A 16,986-nucleotide genomic window follows, 5' to 3' on the forward strand; every position below is an offset into this window, starting at 1 on the left:
CTTCCAATTCTGGATGCACTTGCAGTTAGAAATCCGAGATTTGGAGCCACGCTGTACACCTTTACCTGTCACTGCCCTGATGGTGTGGCAGTGTAACAGTGCAAGTGACATGGTGCCAGAGAAGGACCATTTGGAATCCGGCCGTTTCCCCAACTCATCTTTGCTGGGGAGCACCCCTGCCTCAATACGCCTGTGTGTGTGAGGAGGGCGGGGACACTGGTCACACAGCAGGGTCACTTTATCCTCCCGTGTTCGGAGCCCAAGTGAGGCAGAAGAGTGTTAGCAGAATTCGCTTTGGATCTCCTCTCCCGCAGAAGTCAAAATGGTGCCCTCAGCTGAAAATATGCCCCACTCTTTATTCACGCTGCCAGGGAGAGGAGAGAAAATTGAATAAAGATACACAGGGCAGTTTCCATACTTCTGTAATTTCCCCTGAATTACTCACAAAGTGACTATTATTCTCCTCCCATTAAACATGGGGCCATCTGGGGCATAGATATGCAAGAAAGATTAAAATGTGACTGCGCAGAACCTATTCTTTATCCTGGATTCATGCTTTTGTGTTGTGTGGAGAACAGAAAGATTTTCTGAACTTCTATGGGAGCATCCAGCATCTTTATCTCTTTCACATCTGCCACTGCGTGGAATTGATGGTAATCGTGTTTATTATTATGGTGTCTTCCTCCACTTAAAACAAGGCCATCTGGGGTTTGTGTGGTAGGGGATGGATTAGCATTTTTTTTTCAAGTGCTTCTCTCCTTTAGTAAATAAATTTTACGGAAATTATTTCACAGAAAGGATTATGACAATAATGATGATAATACTAATAATAGGGTTATTTTGTGAGATCTCCTTTTAATAAAAAGCCTCTCGTAAGCACAATGCAAGCAGGCGAGGCCAGGAGCGAACACCTGGGCTGGCCGCGGGGAGCGGCCGGGAGCAGCTCGAGGCTGTGCAGGGTCTCTGCTCGCGGGGAAGGGGCTGGATCAGAATTTGGCAGCGTGGGACGGTGGAAAGACCACCGGATGCAGAGGTGAATGGCTGGTCCAGACTCCAGCTCTGTCAGCTCCTGGCTCCGGGTCTTTGGGAGAGCTTGAAACAATCTCAGTTTTCCTAGTTGCTATTTGAAAAAAAATAGTACTTATTTTGGGGGTTGTTGAGAGAACTCAGATAATGTGTATAAGAGCCCTTCCCACAATGCTTGGTAGGTAGTCTTCATAAATGTTAAAGTAAAAAACTCTAGAATCTTAGAATGTTTTCAATTCCCAACTTAAGTGGCTTTTCAATGTCCTTATGGTTGACAGATTAGCACAATCGCAGTTAATATTAAAATGGATGCTATAGCTTTTCTACTTTATGGTACATTGTTAGCTTAACCTATAGTGAAATGCCAAGAGGCTGAGCAAATCTAAAACCTTATTTAAATTAATATTAACATATGTTTATAAAATGATAATGTGTGTGATAAGAACAGAATTTGGAGTCACATGAAGCTGGCTTTGAGATATTGATAATTTGCCCTCGAACAAACCCTTAGTCTCACTTAGGTAACTGTGTCCTATTTACAATATCTCCATGAGGAAGGTATGTCATATGTTTGTAAAGAAACAGTTTACGTTGCATAGTTCATCTAATGTTGAATCTGTTACAAAGCAGGCACTTCAATACATGTTTTTAATATATGTATGGATATGATAAATTTAAATATATATAGAGAGAAAATGTGTGGGTGTGTGCACGTGTGTAGGTGCTCCTCTATCCCACTTTTATTCAGTTCTCCTTTCTACCGCTCCAGTATAGCTTTGTCGTTCTCTCTGTCCCAGTGAAATTATGTGAGTCCAACTGCTGTTACTACGTGTTAACACGACGTCTATAAGCAGTATGACCTTCCATGTCATCTCAACTTCCTGCTTTCCAGTCGCGGTATATACACTTCCTTCACCTTCTGCTGTGTTGCTTTGGAAGCCTGTCTGAAATTTCTCCTTTCTCAGATTCTGCCCCCTTTGTCATGGCATCTCTGAAAGGTAGATTTAGAATGGTTGTACACATGAGAAACCAGACTTTGTTTGGAGGACACCAAGCTAAATAAAGGTGCATTGTTTCCTAATAACATATGTTAGCCTATATTTTTACTGGATGAGAAAATTTCCTTTTAAGATTATAAACCCAAATCTGTTTCTTTATACAAATATTTATTTTCCTCCATTGTGTAGGCACGTGCCTTGGATATTACAGCACTGTCTAGAACAGCATATTTGCATCTGTTTCGCAAACTCAAAAAACATAAGAGTCTGGAATCATATATTCTTGGCATCTCTTCCAAGGTGACAGGTACTTGTCTTACCGAAGCCGTGAACTCAGATCCTGGGTCTGTTCTAGGCCTGATTAGAGACGTCCTGGGTGTCAGACTGGTTGGGAACGAGCGTCCTGCTGGTCTTGGTCTGTTTGTCTGTAGACACGTCCCTTGCTCTTCCCCCACCCCACTGTGACTCCCAGGAGGGCTGACCCCTGTGGGCTGAAGCCTGGGTGGGGAACCTGAAGCAGAGAGAAGCCAGGCTCTTTCTTTTCTCCTAAGCTGGGAACCCCCGTACCCCATAGTGGTGGCACCTCCTTACCAGAGACCTCCTCCATGAGCTGAATTTTCACCAGATGCCCTGACCCCTGTGTTCCCACAACACCACCTCTTCCCTCCACTCCCCCACCCTGCACCTGATCACTTGGATTTCCAGTCCTCCCTTGGCCTATGTCTCAGCCAGTGGACCCCAAATGCAGAGCTTCAGACAGGGTGTGGGTGCAGGTAGCTTATTTTGGAAAGTGGGATCAGGAGACAGTGATACAAGGAAGGAGGCAGAGGTGCACCAGGGGCGTCCGTCCCGCTGGTGACGGCTGGGGGAGCCTGCACAGCGCCAGGGTTGGGCGAAGGTGTGTGCACGAACTGTCCTCCGTCCTCCTAGGCTTAAGGGCTGCCCCATGGGGTATAAACTTTCCTGGACTTCCAGGTTATCCAGGCATCAGAAGGGCTGAGCCTTACGACTCCTACTTGGCAGTGACAGAGAGGCCCTAGTGTGGGAAGCAAGTAGTGAGATGTGCACTTACGTGCATCTGGCTTCAGCAGCTCTGGGTGCAGTAACAGCACGGGCAGAGGGTGAAGAGAGGCACCCGAGAGGTCTGACGCAGAGGCGCACTCTGACTCTTTTGTTTAGTTCTTCAGAGGTGAGCCTAGGGCGCTGCGAACACCCATGTCCAGCTCTCTTTTGCAGGTCCTGCCAGCAGTGCAGCAGCAGCTCAGGGATAGAGGACACTGCGTACCCAGGGGCCACTCTTGCAAGCTGCTGCCTTGTCTCTGAGGCCCAGGGTCAGTAGCTCACCTGATGCTTGGACTGTCCGGCCTGGGGCAGACTGCTGTGGAGCTCAGAGAAGGCTCCAGGGGAACAGGAACACACCAGCTCCATCTTTACAATTCCCAGGGACTCAACTCTTACAAGTTTGCCTCATTTGTACTCGGGTCACCTTTGTGCAAATACTCACCATCATGGGCCAGCCTCTAAGACATCCTGCAAAGCCACCACGATCCCAGCAGGGTGGCGCTGGCACAGGGACAGAGAGGCGGGCCAGAGTCGAGGCTGTGAAGGGTGGGAACATGGGGACTGCCTCACGGTCGGGTGTGGCACAGCCCGCATGCCGACGGTAAAGCCACCGCGTGAGCGTGACATGGAAGGAAATATCCATGTGACGAAGGAAAGCGAGGGACTTCCAACAATTTCCAGAGCACTAAATATGAGGCAAAAATTGAGTAATTGAATTACCTCTAAATTAAGGTTTTCTGTTCAAAATAGGAAGGAGTCAGTAATTTAAATGCCTAAAATTGGCAACAGATTAATATCTGAATTATAAAATGAGTTCCTAATAAGCATATGAAGAGACTTTTCAGTCATTAATAATCAGAAAAATAAATACAAAAAGTTACTACTTCAAGCCTGTTAGGGGGCAACAAGCCCAACAGGCTGTAAGACAGGGTACTGTCCAATGTTGGCAGCCATGCGGAATATAGGAAAGCGTTCTCGAGTGGGCATGTGCGGACGGGTGCAGCCATCTGAAGATCGACCTGGCGCTAATTAATCAACTGAAGCGCAGATGCGTCTTGCTACTCCAGCAATCCCTTTCCTGCGCGTGTGTCCCTCAGAAACTCTCCCACGTGTGCGGGAGACGACGTGCACAGGATGCAGGTCAGACGCCACCGGGGAAGGCAGAGACTGGGCTCCACCCGTGTCCTGCTGGGAGGGGGGCTCGGTTGCAGACGGACACGGTGGGGCAGCGGCAGCAGGGAGGGCGGGCGCGGGGGTCCCGACACACCACACGGCCTCGCGGCGGGTCTTAACAACGCGGAGCCTAAGGACAGCGAAGGAGGAAGGGGGAGGGTACGACACAACGGCCATCACGTCAGTCGTACACGTTTTATAAAACAGACACTCATCATAAGATGTTAAAGTGGTTGTGAAGGGGATGGGAAGGTATTATGTGTGTAAAAGGGAATACGTGCTAAAACAAGAGAAGCTAGAATGCACCAGTGATGACAATGAACAGGGAACTGAAGAGTGTGCTTAACTCCACACTCTGCATTTCTGTTTGACGTTAAAAGTCAGTATGTAATTGTGTATAATGCTCTATTTGTCCTAACTATAATGTTAAGGAGAGATAAAAGGAAAATAATATGTAATCATAAGTATATGGATACATATAATGCTCTGACCCAAGTTCATGTCATGAAGTAGGCAGATGCGTGTGACTGTCCCTAGAATTGCTGTGAAGGTGACAGCTACAGTTACAGATGATACAGATGTTGTGGTGGCCCCTCAAATGCCACCACAGTGTTGCAGCCATGTTGTGATTTTTCAGATGTGTGCCTACTGGTAAATTTCCCAAAAAGGCAAAGGGTTTTGTCCCCTTGAATTACAAAGTTGTTGTATTCTTAGAAAATCAGTAGGTATTAAAGCTGTGCAAAGAGAACTGTGTGTTTATATTTGTAAAACAGGATTAGATTCTAGACTCAAATAATTTTTCCAAGTTTTCCACCCATGTGAATAGCAGGTGAGGGATTTGAAAGTTGCACAAAATAGAGATAAGTATTCACAGGATATAACTGTCCCATGAATCGGAGGGCATCCAGCATCCGTGGTCCTGGCCTACCAAATGTCAATAAACCCCACCCCTAAACATTGTGACCAAAAGAGACACCCAAAGTCCCAAGATTTCCCTTAGGGGGAAATACTGTCTTCATTGATATCTATTGGGAATATGGAATTCAGAATGACTGTGTAATAGAAATCTAACTTCATTTCTCTATATTGTAAGTGTTACATAAGCTTTAGATTTCACAGTTTGACTTTATATGATATCTTGAAAGTGAAAGCTAGAAAGTGGTAAAAATTCCCTACAAACTGGCTTGCAGGAGATCAGAATTTCATTTAAGTTGACCTTGGTCAGGTAGCCTTGGTGATCTCTGTCATGCTGTGATCATCACTATGATGAAAAACAACAGAAGCTGTGAGTGCATGGTTATTTCCCAGGGAAAACCCAAAATCCTGGTTCAGTTTGAAATAACTCATGGAACCTGAGAAAGTCTAAAATAATGATTAACTAGAACACGAATTCTGGGAAGCTATGAACACAGTGTTATAACACCACCAATTTCCGCTTTTTAGTATTAAAAAGTCACATGGATTATTATAACTAACTACCCTGGGTCTGATATTGGTCTACTTTAATATTTTTTAAACTTTGAAAAAAGAGGATCCTATTTTCAAATGAGCTATTAGATTTATCTGTAAAATGTAAAGCAGGTGAAAGATGAAATATTTCTTAACACAAATATGTTTTATAAGCTTGTTTATAATATTTTTTATTAGAATATCAAGTATTTACAAAATGAGGCTACTTTTTGGCTTAACTGAAATCAGAGTTATGGACAATAGTTTGGTCTGATTGTTAGCATTTTGTTTATCATGATATTTTGTTAAGATCATATAAGGTTAAATATATTAATTTATACAGATAGGTGGTTGCAAATACTTTTTGTTTGCCTTGCATTCTCAGGACTTAATTATGAATCTATTGCCAAAGCTTGTGATATAAATGAAAACAATTTTGTTTAAAAATTAAAACAATCATCAGCAATATCTAACTTCCCTTACCATGATATCTATTCTCATAGCCAAACCATAATTGTGAAAGCTAGACAAGTCACCAAACCAATCAAACCAAACTAAACTAACTAAAATATAACAAAAAGAAAGCACTTAAGCCCCCAAACTATCTGTAATAAAACATAATCATACCGGGGCGTGTCATACGGTCTGTTAGCGCATGGATTATAATAACACTGGGATGACAGCATGAGCCCCTCAGGTGTGCCTGAGGCTTGCCTGGCATAAGTTGGAACGGTGCCCCAGACACAAGTGGATTTCAGGTAGGCATGGACCCTGGCAGAGGTCTGAATCTTCTGAAAGGCCTATGCAGAGCTAGGGTCTTTATCTTCTGTCTTATCTCTGACATGAATTTAGATATAATCATGGAATGCATGCAAAACAAAGTCCGTATCTATTTTAAAATAGGTTAGCCTGGTAGTACAAATGCATACATTGGTCACCTCTAGTATGTTAAAATAGGATGTTAAATATGTTAAAATTATTAAATATGTATATTAAAAATGAAATTGTAAGCTACCATTTATACAACTGGAAGCAATCATTTATAGAATCTGTCCTATTTGAAATTAACCCTGCATTTTAAAGAGACGCTTAGGTCTTTCTAGTTAGAAACATACTCTTAACACCAAAGCACAGAGGAAACCAGAAGGAAGGAGATTTCGTGGCCACCAAAGACTTGCCACTCCCTGACTGCCAGCCCCCTGATCTTCCTGGTTTTTCATCTTCTTATGTCTTATTATGATATTAATCATTTTTTCATTGACTGGATAAGGTACTTTTCAAATCATGTAATTGAGTTTTTGTGAGAGTGCTTTGACAAGATATTTTAAGCTATCATAGATATATTTATTAGAGATGTGGGCTGGGCGAGGTGACTCACGCCTGTAGTCCCTGCACTTTGGGAGGCCAAGGTGGGAGGACTGCTTGAGGCCAGGAGTTCAAGACCAGCCTAGATAACATAGCAAGACCCTGTTTCTAAAAAAGAGAAAAAGAAAAAAATTAGCCAAGTGTGGTAGTGTGCACCTGTAGTCCTAGCTACTCAGGAAGCTGAGGCTGGTGGATCACTTGATCCTGGAAGTTTGAGGTTACAGTGAGCTATAATCAGGCTGCTGGACTCCAGCCTGGGAAACAGAGAGATCCTGTCTCAAAAAAAAAAAAAAAAAAAAATTAAGAAAATATGTGTAATTTGCCTTGTTCTAGGATGGTAGATACCATTCTAAGACACTTCAGTTTAAAAAGAAGTTTAATTATAAGGCTATCACTCTTAAGAATCTTAGCTTATTTTGTTATTTTTTCAACTATAAAATATTAAGTACTTATAAAAATGTACTTTCTTTTCATAAGGAGAAAGAAGAAAAATTACTCCACCATGGCTCTTAGACAACCAATGTAAACAATTTCATTCACTTCCTGCCCATTTTTTATTTTATTATTTATAGTTCTATTTTTAAGCATGGTCGTGTTTATAATTTTTATTTCACCATTTTGTCTTAATGTTATACCAAATATTTTCCCATACGAAACTGTGTATTTTTATAACTCTAACTGCAGAGTAAACATATCTGACTTCCATCTCTACCTTTGCCCTTCTCCAACTGTCTCAGTCTGGTAACACAATTTTTCTAAGTTCCTAAATAAGGAATGGTGACTTTTGGGAAAAGACGACTCTCGAGATTAGTCAATAGGTGCCTAGTACTGCCTAAAGGCTGGAGTTAGAATTCCTAGAGCACATTAAGCTTCATTGTCTGATATGTTAAATGTCCATAGATCAATCTAGGATCTCCCTATAAGGAGAACCGTCCTCTCAGGCAAGGGATCTCAACTCTCCCAGGGCCGGAGAAGGGGTAGGTGAGCCCAGCCAGGATGCAAACCCAGCCCTGTCCTTCTCTGGCCACTTTGTGCACGTGGCTTCTCACTCCTCCCACAAGACAGACCTTGGTTCACCTGTCTGCCTTACCTGGCCTTGCATCCCCAGTGGAACTCATAGGAAAATGGCTCACACAGGAAGTAATTTTCACTCAGGACTAATTGCACTGAAATCTCCTGGAAAAGATATTATAACCAGGCATAGTTTGCTTTAGCAACTCCGGCTGAATTTTTGGTTCTGTGTTTTCTTTCTAACCAGCAACCTTGGCTCTGTCTTTCTCCAGTGGTGCTGCTTTCACGGATTTCAGCTCAAGGTCTCTCTGCGGGGTCCGCTCCTCCCCGCTCAGCTTTCTCTCTTCCCGCAGCAGTCCTGCCCCCACCCCGTGAAGAATTTGCCCTGTCAGTTGAGAGCCCTTGCCTGAAAGGACGGTTCAGGGTTCAGTCATTAGTTCCCCCCAGTTGAAGACAGAATATTCTCTTGGCTTCTTCACGGGCTGTGCCCAGCCTTTTGTTCTGACACTGATGGGGACGCCAGAGACTCAGAACATTAGTGCACACACGGGACCTCGGGAGGCAGGGGACCTTCGGCTCCGGAGGCAGGAGAGAGTGCAGGTGGGGCCCCGCAAGTGGGGTCCTAGCTGGGCCTGGGGCGAGCGTGGTGGAGACTTCCAAAACTGCTTCCTACCTTCTTCAAGGAAAAGTGATTCCTAATGGAGTCACCTAGGAGAGAATGCTTTGCAGGAGCTGTTTGGAGACTGGGGCCTTTTCTGGCAGCCTGACCTGGGCCTCACACGGGAGCAACCATCCTATTTTTAGGAAGAAAAGCAAAGTCTTTGCATTTGGTCCTGTGGCTTCACGCAGGTCCTGCTTCCTAAATAGCTTTAACATGATGAGCACAGGAATCACCTCCTCTGAGCCTCGGTGACCTCACCGCCAGGATGGGAACGATAGTAACGATGCCCCCAGCCTGGTGTGGGCTGAATCGTACCCACAGAAGTCATGCCTTGGAGCCCTAATCCCCAGTGTCTCAGAATGTGGCCACATTTGGAGATAAGGTTTCAGAGGTGATGAGTCAAAATGAAGTCTTTAGGGTGGGCCATAGACCAATATGTCTTTGGGAAAAAGGGAGATTTGGAGCAGACATGCAAAGAGGGAAAACAATATGAGGACACAGGCCATTGACAAGGCAAGGAGAGAGGCCAGGAGGAGACCCTTTCCTCCCAGCCCTCAGGAGGAGCCGACCCTGCTGATGCTGTGAACTTGGGCTTCTGCCCTCCAGAACGGAGAGACAAGAGATTTCTGTCGGTTCAGCCCCCAGTTTGTGGTCCTTTGCTGTGGCAGCCCTAGCAAACTAACACACAGCCTCAGACAGTTAGAAAGGGTTAAATGACACAATATGTGTCAAGTGCTCAGCAGTTACACAGGGAGCTCTCGGAAATGTATCATTGTAATTATCTTCTCATCGTATTATCAGTGACATGTCCATCATTGACACTGAAACGGAAGGTAATGCCCTGTGTTGAAGCCTGCGCCAAGAGCTTCATCTATTCCCGTTTAAGAGCAGGATGTCTGCGTGAACGTGTGTAGTGTGTGTGTGTGCGTGTGTGTGTGGCATTTTTCCATGTCATGGCTTTGTGGTGGATAAATAGTGGTTCCTTCTCTTACCCAGAGTTACTTTGCCCGTAAAATGCGTTGGGATCTGCATCCAGAAACTCTTGCGGTGTCTTCCAGCTCTCACACAGTGTCTCTGTGACGGCAATGCTTGGTCGGTAGTTTCCTATCAATGTAGGACTCAAGTCTCCACCGACAGAGGAGGTGTCAAGGCCACCGGTTTCCCCACTAAATCTGGAGTGGGCAAACCAGAATCTTGATTCTGAATCTCTTATTAAACACTTGCGGGCTTTCAGATAAGCTAATTACCTTTTGTGGATTATCAGCAAAGATAAGGAGGCAGAGCAGAGCCTGAGTGATCAGTACAGCCTCTGAGAACCTGTGGCAGGCTAAGACACCGATGGTCACCTCATCTCGGTAATAGCATTCCTTCCATCTGTGGGCAGCCCGATCTTGCTGAACAATGCAGTACATCTCTTCCTGAAAAAGTTTTTTTTAAATGTAGTTTAATCATCCTCCTGCCATACGATTAGCATTTTCAAGTGGATCTGAGTTAGTTGAAGCAGATGGTTTATCTTCTCTCATAGTGTTTCAACTTGGACATTATATCATTTCTACATCTAACTCCGTCCTTGCAGTGCTCAAGGAATCTTTCCAAATTTTGCGCACTGTGTTTTGACTTATTTAATGCAGACGTACTTTACCCGCAGTAAACATGATTACCAAAATACTTTAACTTGAGAGCTTCTGCTTTCCTCTTTGGTGTAATTAGTCACACTGCACTCTCTCTGCATTTAGGGGAAAGGGAGGAAAAACACCACACACAGCATCTTGCAAATGCGTCTTTACTTCTCTCCAGCTGCTGGCTCCACTCTTTCCAGTTTTCAGAGTGTCAAACCCTTGAAACGAGGGAGAAGAGTGGAGAGTCCCGGAGTTGTCACCTGACTGTACACTTTTGCACACAAAGGGTGGAAGCCACACAGGGGACGGGCCGGACTTGCCAAGAGAGGAAGCTTCAAGACTGAAGGGTCCTGGCCAAGACGCTTGGCTTTTGCTGCTGCTCAGGATGAAGTGTTTTGTCTTCCTGACTGGGAATAAGAACAGTGCCCCTGAGAAGTAACGATGACAAAAAATCTTAGAAAGCCTTTACCAGCTTACAACACACTTCTCAGTTTGATCTTCCCAACAAGGAGTAACCACCAGACCTCTCTGGGTTCTGATTCCTGACCTTGGCCAACAAAAATAATTCAGCTTTTGCTGTGGGATTATTGTGTGTTTCAGAGTGAAGGTTTGTAAAGCTGCTCAGAGTGGGTCTGGCATAAGGCAGGTTTTCAATAAATAGCCTGTTATGCTACCAGATGAGGAAACTGAGGCTCAGAGAACTTTCATATCACTTGTGAACATCATGTCATATCAAATAGATTCAGGTTTAAATTTTAGTTTTCTTTTAACTGAGGTAAACTTTAAATGTAGTGAAATGCGTAGATTTACAGTATACATTTGATTCTAACCTCTCTGTCAACACTAAACTCCATTCCTCAGACAACTCAAGCCACGAAGACTGCAGCTTTCTGCCTGAGTCCAGGCTCCTGCGCTGTGCTAACTGTGAGTGTCCCAGGGGGACATAGTGTCCTTAGGGGACACTCTGTGTCTTCTGCACATGGTTCTCATCCAGGGAGTGCTTCCCTCTGTCCAGCGGGCAAGATCTCCCCATTTCTGCCTGCTGTTGTGCACTCTCTGGTACCTTGAAATACACACCACACACACACACACACACACACACACATGCACACACACCCCAATCTGATATTTTTCATATTTTTTAATGTTTTTACAGACACTTATTTTTCCAACAGGTTAGAAATTCAGAAGATACTCTCTCTCTCTCTCTCTCAAATATACACAATATACACACACATACTCTCTCTCTCTCAATTACACACCCCACACACACACTGTCAAATACACACACAAACACACCCCAATCCAATATTTTTCATATTTTTTAATGTTTTTACAGACACTTATTTTTCCAGCAGGTTGGAAATGCAGAAGAAACACACACACACTGTCTCTCTCTCTCTCTCTCAAATACACACATGAACGCACACACATCCCCCCTGCAAACATATTATCTGTATATATATATATATATATATATGCTCACTGCCTGGGGTTATATGGAAAAATTTTAACTACTCCCAACTATAATCATATATCTCTTAACTTTCCACCTTTTAAAATGAGAAGTGAAATATTCAAAAGGGCATAAAGGGAAGGAAGAACCTGGTGTGGGCTACATAGAACTCAAGACAAGCGAGGAGACAAAAGGAGAGAGCACGGGGCTGCCTGACACGAGTTGAAGACTCCAGGGGTGAAAACATTCACTCGTGTATAAACTGACAGAAGATCTTTCAGCAAACATCGAGGAGAGGGTGCAGAAAAGCAGAACTGCACAAAGAGTTTTCTTTTCTTTTCTTTCATGTATTCTTTTATAAAGGGGCAAAAGTAGACCTTTGAGTCCGTAGATCAGGAAGTTTATCCATGAGCCCTGGTAATATGGAATGACTGAGAAAACTGATTATTTGGAAACATAAAGAAAAACAAGTGGCAGCCCCGAGCAAGTAAAACTCAGCTTTTCTCGGTCCCGCGGGGACCTTCCCCTTCCCCAAGCTGGGGCCACCATACCCTAGCTCCGGGCTCAGCCTCACACACACATGACCAGGCGGGACTGTAGCGGCTGCATCTGCCATCCTGGGAGCTGCCTTCCTGGGCCAGGCTGAGCAAAGGCGGTTTCAGGAGCAGTTCTGTGCAGCCTTGTTGGAGTCCAAGGCAACACGGATGTCACTGACGCCGATCCCGTCTTTAGTTAACATGTTCTGTTCATCCTGGATGTTTGCCTAAAGTTTTGTAACTGTCGCATTAGAATAACATTTGCCTTGATTACTGAGTTGTTGGCATCCCTTACACTTCTACCTGTGCCCCATCCTTCTCGCTGCCCTCAGCCCAGCCACGGCCCTGACTTCAGGTCACCTCAGACTGGTGCCCCAGTTAGAGCAAATGTGGGTACTCAATGGCTGTTATTATAGTCAGTAACTCATACGATCTTATAGAAAGGCAAAGGAAAAGTTTGCTGTTAATATTTTCTCTGGAAAGATGTCTACTACCCAGTATGATGTAAAAAAATTGACCATTTTTGGATATAATTTGTATGACTCTAAGGTTGTATTTATCTTTCACACACACCACCCCCGACTGAAGTAAAAGATACATATGTGTATGTAGACCCTAACCTCTACTGCGGGAAGAAGCAAGTGGACACCAGCATGTGTGTGATTGGCCAGTGTAGCCACCTCCGCTTATGGACCACGTGACTCAGACTAGCCCAGAGTCACCTGTGGTACAAGGTGTCTGCCGTGTCTGCAGAGCCGAGCGACACGCAGCCTTGGCGAGGAGCCTCACTTGGCTTCTCCCCTCTCCTGTGAGCACCCCCGGTCGCCCGCAGGCATCATCGTCATCCTGAACTCTTATTTATTTTTTGTTCCTTAATTTCAAAATCTCTCATATTTCATTGCCTTTTTTCTTTTTCATTTACCAGTAACCATGTTCAGATCTTGAACCACTTAGTTTTCTTATCACAGCCTCCAAATAATTCTCCTCTACGCCTAATTCTGTACTTTCAACCCATCTTGTACTCCACTGGTGATTCTCGAGATGGTTATTTTTAATAATTACTAAATATATATTAGAAGTTAATAGATAATTAGCACATAATTAGGTATTAATTGTGGATAGTGCATTTATGGACAGTTATGCTTAGGATGGGTCTAAATCAAGAAAGTGAGTCAATTTAAATATAATTTAAAAGGAAATATAAGATAAAGCATAGTATATGAGTATAGCAAAACCATGATGTTTGGGCCACACTGCCATGGTGAAAAGAACCTGGAACATGGTGAGAGAAGTTCCCTTGGAGGCTTGGTGCTGCCGTGTAAAAGCTCTGGGCAAGTCACCTTGCCTCTGTAAGCCTTAGGCTTGTCATTGATAAAACAAGGAAGTAATGTTACTGCAAGAATTAATATAGAGAAATATATATATATATAGAGAGAGAGAATGTCGTTGTACCAGTTATGATTTTTTTACTTTTTTTAATGCAGTGCCAGCTGTCTCTGAGCCTGCTTTCACCTGGGAGGTGAGAAATTCAACCTCCTATAGGTTTTGGGTGCGTTACCTTCCTCCTCTCTGATGGGAGCTAAGAATCTCGGGCTTCCGTGGTGCTCAGTCCCGACCTTGCTCCACAGACGTCGTTGTGACTTGTCCTACAAGATGCTGCTGTGGAGGGTCCTTCTCAGGGTGCTTCAGACTTTCATTTTCCACCTTGAAACACACGTTAGGACACTTAGACTAAATGCAGAACGTGAGGGTTTGGCAATATTCTTAGGATGACAAGAAAAATTGTTTAATTCTCCCATAGTAGCTAGAACCAAACACAAGTGGGCCTTAGTGGTTTCCTGCAACACAGGGAACAGTATCTTGAAAAAGCCTGCGGGATAAATGTCAGCTTTTATAAACATCAGTAACAGTATTAGCACACAGGACGCTCAGCGTTTAACACCCTCGTTTAACACCCGGAAGTCTCCGTGAACTCACTGAAGTGAGCCTGACCTCCTTGTCTGGGCATTTAACCTGCTCTGCTTTAAACACAGCCCGCTTTGACGGCCGTATCCCATGAAGTCCACTAAAAATGAACTACCTGAGCATGGTCAGAACCACATATACATGTTGTCTGAATTAGTGCATATCTATGTAAAAGCTGGTGACATTTGGGAGATGACTGATGTGCTAGATTCTATCCCCACTCGATAATCAAGCCACCGTTAGGTAATTGTCTCCTGTTTCCACTATTCTCAATTGTTCCCGTTCCGTGGATCTTTCTCGTGAGTGCACAGTCTATAGTATTGTGGCTATTTAAAAAGTCACTGATCCTTTAAGTAAAGCTTTGTCTCTGCTGTCCTTGAATTCCAAACCCCTTCAAAATCTCATTCTCTGTTTCTACTTCTGCTCCAACGATTTTCTCTTGAACCCACTGTAATCAATGTTTGCCCCGTGCTACATCAGAACAACTCTTATCAAGGTCATCAGTCATTGTTAAATCCGGTGTTCAATTCTCAGTCCTCATCCTACTTGAGTTGGCGACAATATTTAATGTATTTAATACTTTTCCTTCTTAAAATACATTTTTCAACCTGGTTTCAAGATAGTACATACCCTTTGCTCTCTTCCTTCTCATTGATCCTTCCTTCTAAGGGTCCTTTGCTGGTTCCTCCTCCTTTTCCCAACTTCTAAATTTGGAATGTGTCTGGTCTTAGCACCCACACTACTTCTGTTTGTTCCGTTTACCTCCAGGTGACACCATCCAGTCTTCCTCCTTCAAGTACTTTCCTGTCTGTCTCTAACCTTGACCTCTTTCTCTCTGGAACCACACAGACTCACCTTTTCACACCACCTCTCTGGTGTCTAGTGGGAATCTCAGACATCTCAAACACAGTGTGTCCAAAACAGAACTCCCCCTCGGCCCCACTCACTCCTCCCACCAAAGCTGTACTTCTCACCGTTTGGACCGTCTCTGCCCGTGGCAACCCCATCTTTCTGTTTGTTCAGACTCTGGCAACGTGGTTAACCCCACACCTTCATTAATGCCTCATTTCCAACTCCCCAGAAAATCCGGTGGGCTCTAGCTTCAAAATGTATCCAAACTCTGACCACTGTTGCTATTCTCTGCCACTCCCCTGGTTTGGGTCACTGTCCTCACTTGCCTGATTATTGAAATATCATCTTAATTAGTCTCCTTATGTCTACCCTTGATTTTCTATTGTCTCTTCTCACCAGCAGCCAGAGTAATCCTTTTTAAACATACTAGTTAAAGTGAGGTCATTTGCTATTTATCTGTCCAACAGCTTCCATCGTATTCAGAGTAAAACCCAGAATCCTGTCAGTGGCCCATAGGGCTACGTGGTTGGCCTCCATTCCTGCCTCCCTCCTGCCCATCTCCGGCCCCTAAATGTGCCAGGTGTGCTCCCACCTCACACCTCATTGGCATTCACTCTGCCTGGGCCTCACCCTGCCTGGCCCACTCCCTCCGATCTTTTAGGCCTTTGATAAAATTCCATCTGTTTCTTTTGTTACCTTTTTTTAAAATGTTTCATTGAGTCATTTAATGTCATCTTAATCACTTTTATTGCGTTTGTTGTCTGTCTCCTCTGGTCTGAAAAGTAAACTCCATAAAGGTAGGTCTTGTTTGTGATCACCACTTTATTCCTAGCATCCAAAAGAGTGCCTAGCATTTAGTTGACATAAAATAAATATTTGTTGGATGAATTAATAAGTGAATGAATTACTACATGGATAAGAATGAATGATTGGAAAATAAAAGTGTACCAATATTCCCAGTTGAAAACAACCTAAAATGAAATTTTACAAACTCTTTAGAGTTTTTGAACTGAATATATAAACTTAGCAAGAGAAACAATGAACACTGGAGAGAATGAGTTCCTTCCCTTATTGTTTTTTCTTCCTTCTGTGCTTTTGTTCTCTTGAGTGTGGATCCCGTGACGTCTCACAGAACTAAGAAAGCTGGTATCAGAGTGTCTCACGAAGGCAGGATGTGCTGAGCTGAAGGGAGAAGACCCTGTGAAGTGGCCACGAGATGGGGACAGGGTGAGAGGGAGGATCGGAAGGAGGGACTGGAATCCTGGGGCCCATCTGCAGTGGCTCCACACACATGCCCACATCTTCGTTCAACTTACTGAGTTGCGTTTCATAGGCTCTGGGCTTCGTCCAGGTATTAATACTACATGAGCGTAGAAGCATTCATATGAATAGCTGAGGAAGTCAGAATGGTTCTAGAAAGGTCATATTGCAAATACTAGCTCACATTCAATACTCAATCTTTAGAAGATGTCTCCAAGTTCAAGTTGTAAACTTGCATGTGTTTTTTTCTCTACCTCACTGAATGTTAGGGGAGGAAACAGTGAACTTCTAGACTAATTCTATTTGACCAGGGCCATCAATTTTTTTTTTTTTTTTTGACTCTTGTGTTGATGAGTAATTGAGTTTTTTGCCTCAGAATAAAGAGATAAAGATATCTGTCTCTGACCTCCAAAAGTGCACGGCTTGGTGAGAGGGGTGCCAATAGATGATTAGGACCCAGCAAGTGCTGTGATAGAAGAAGATGCGCACAGAGGCTCTGCAACCCCAGAGCTGGGGGCACGGTGACATCCTGGTGAGAACAATGGCTAGAGTG

This window comes from Eulemur rufifrons, chromosome 19, assembly GCF_041146395.1.
Source record: "Eulemur rufifrons isolate Redbay chromosome 19, OSU_ERuf_1, whole genome shotgun sequence".
NCBI lineage: Eukaryota > Metazoa > Chordata > Mammalia > Primates > Lemuridae > Eulemur > Eulemur rufifrons.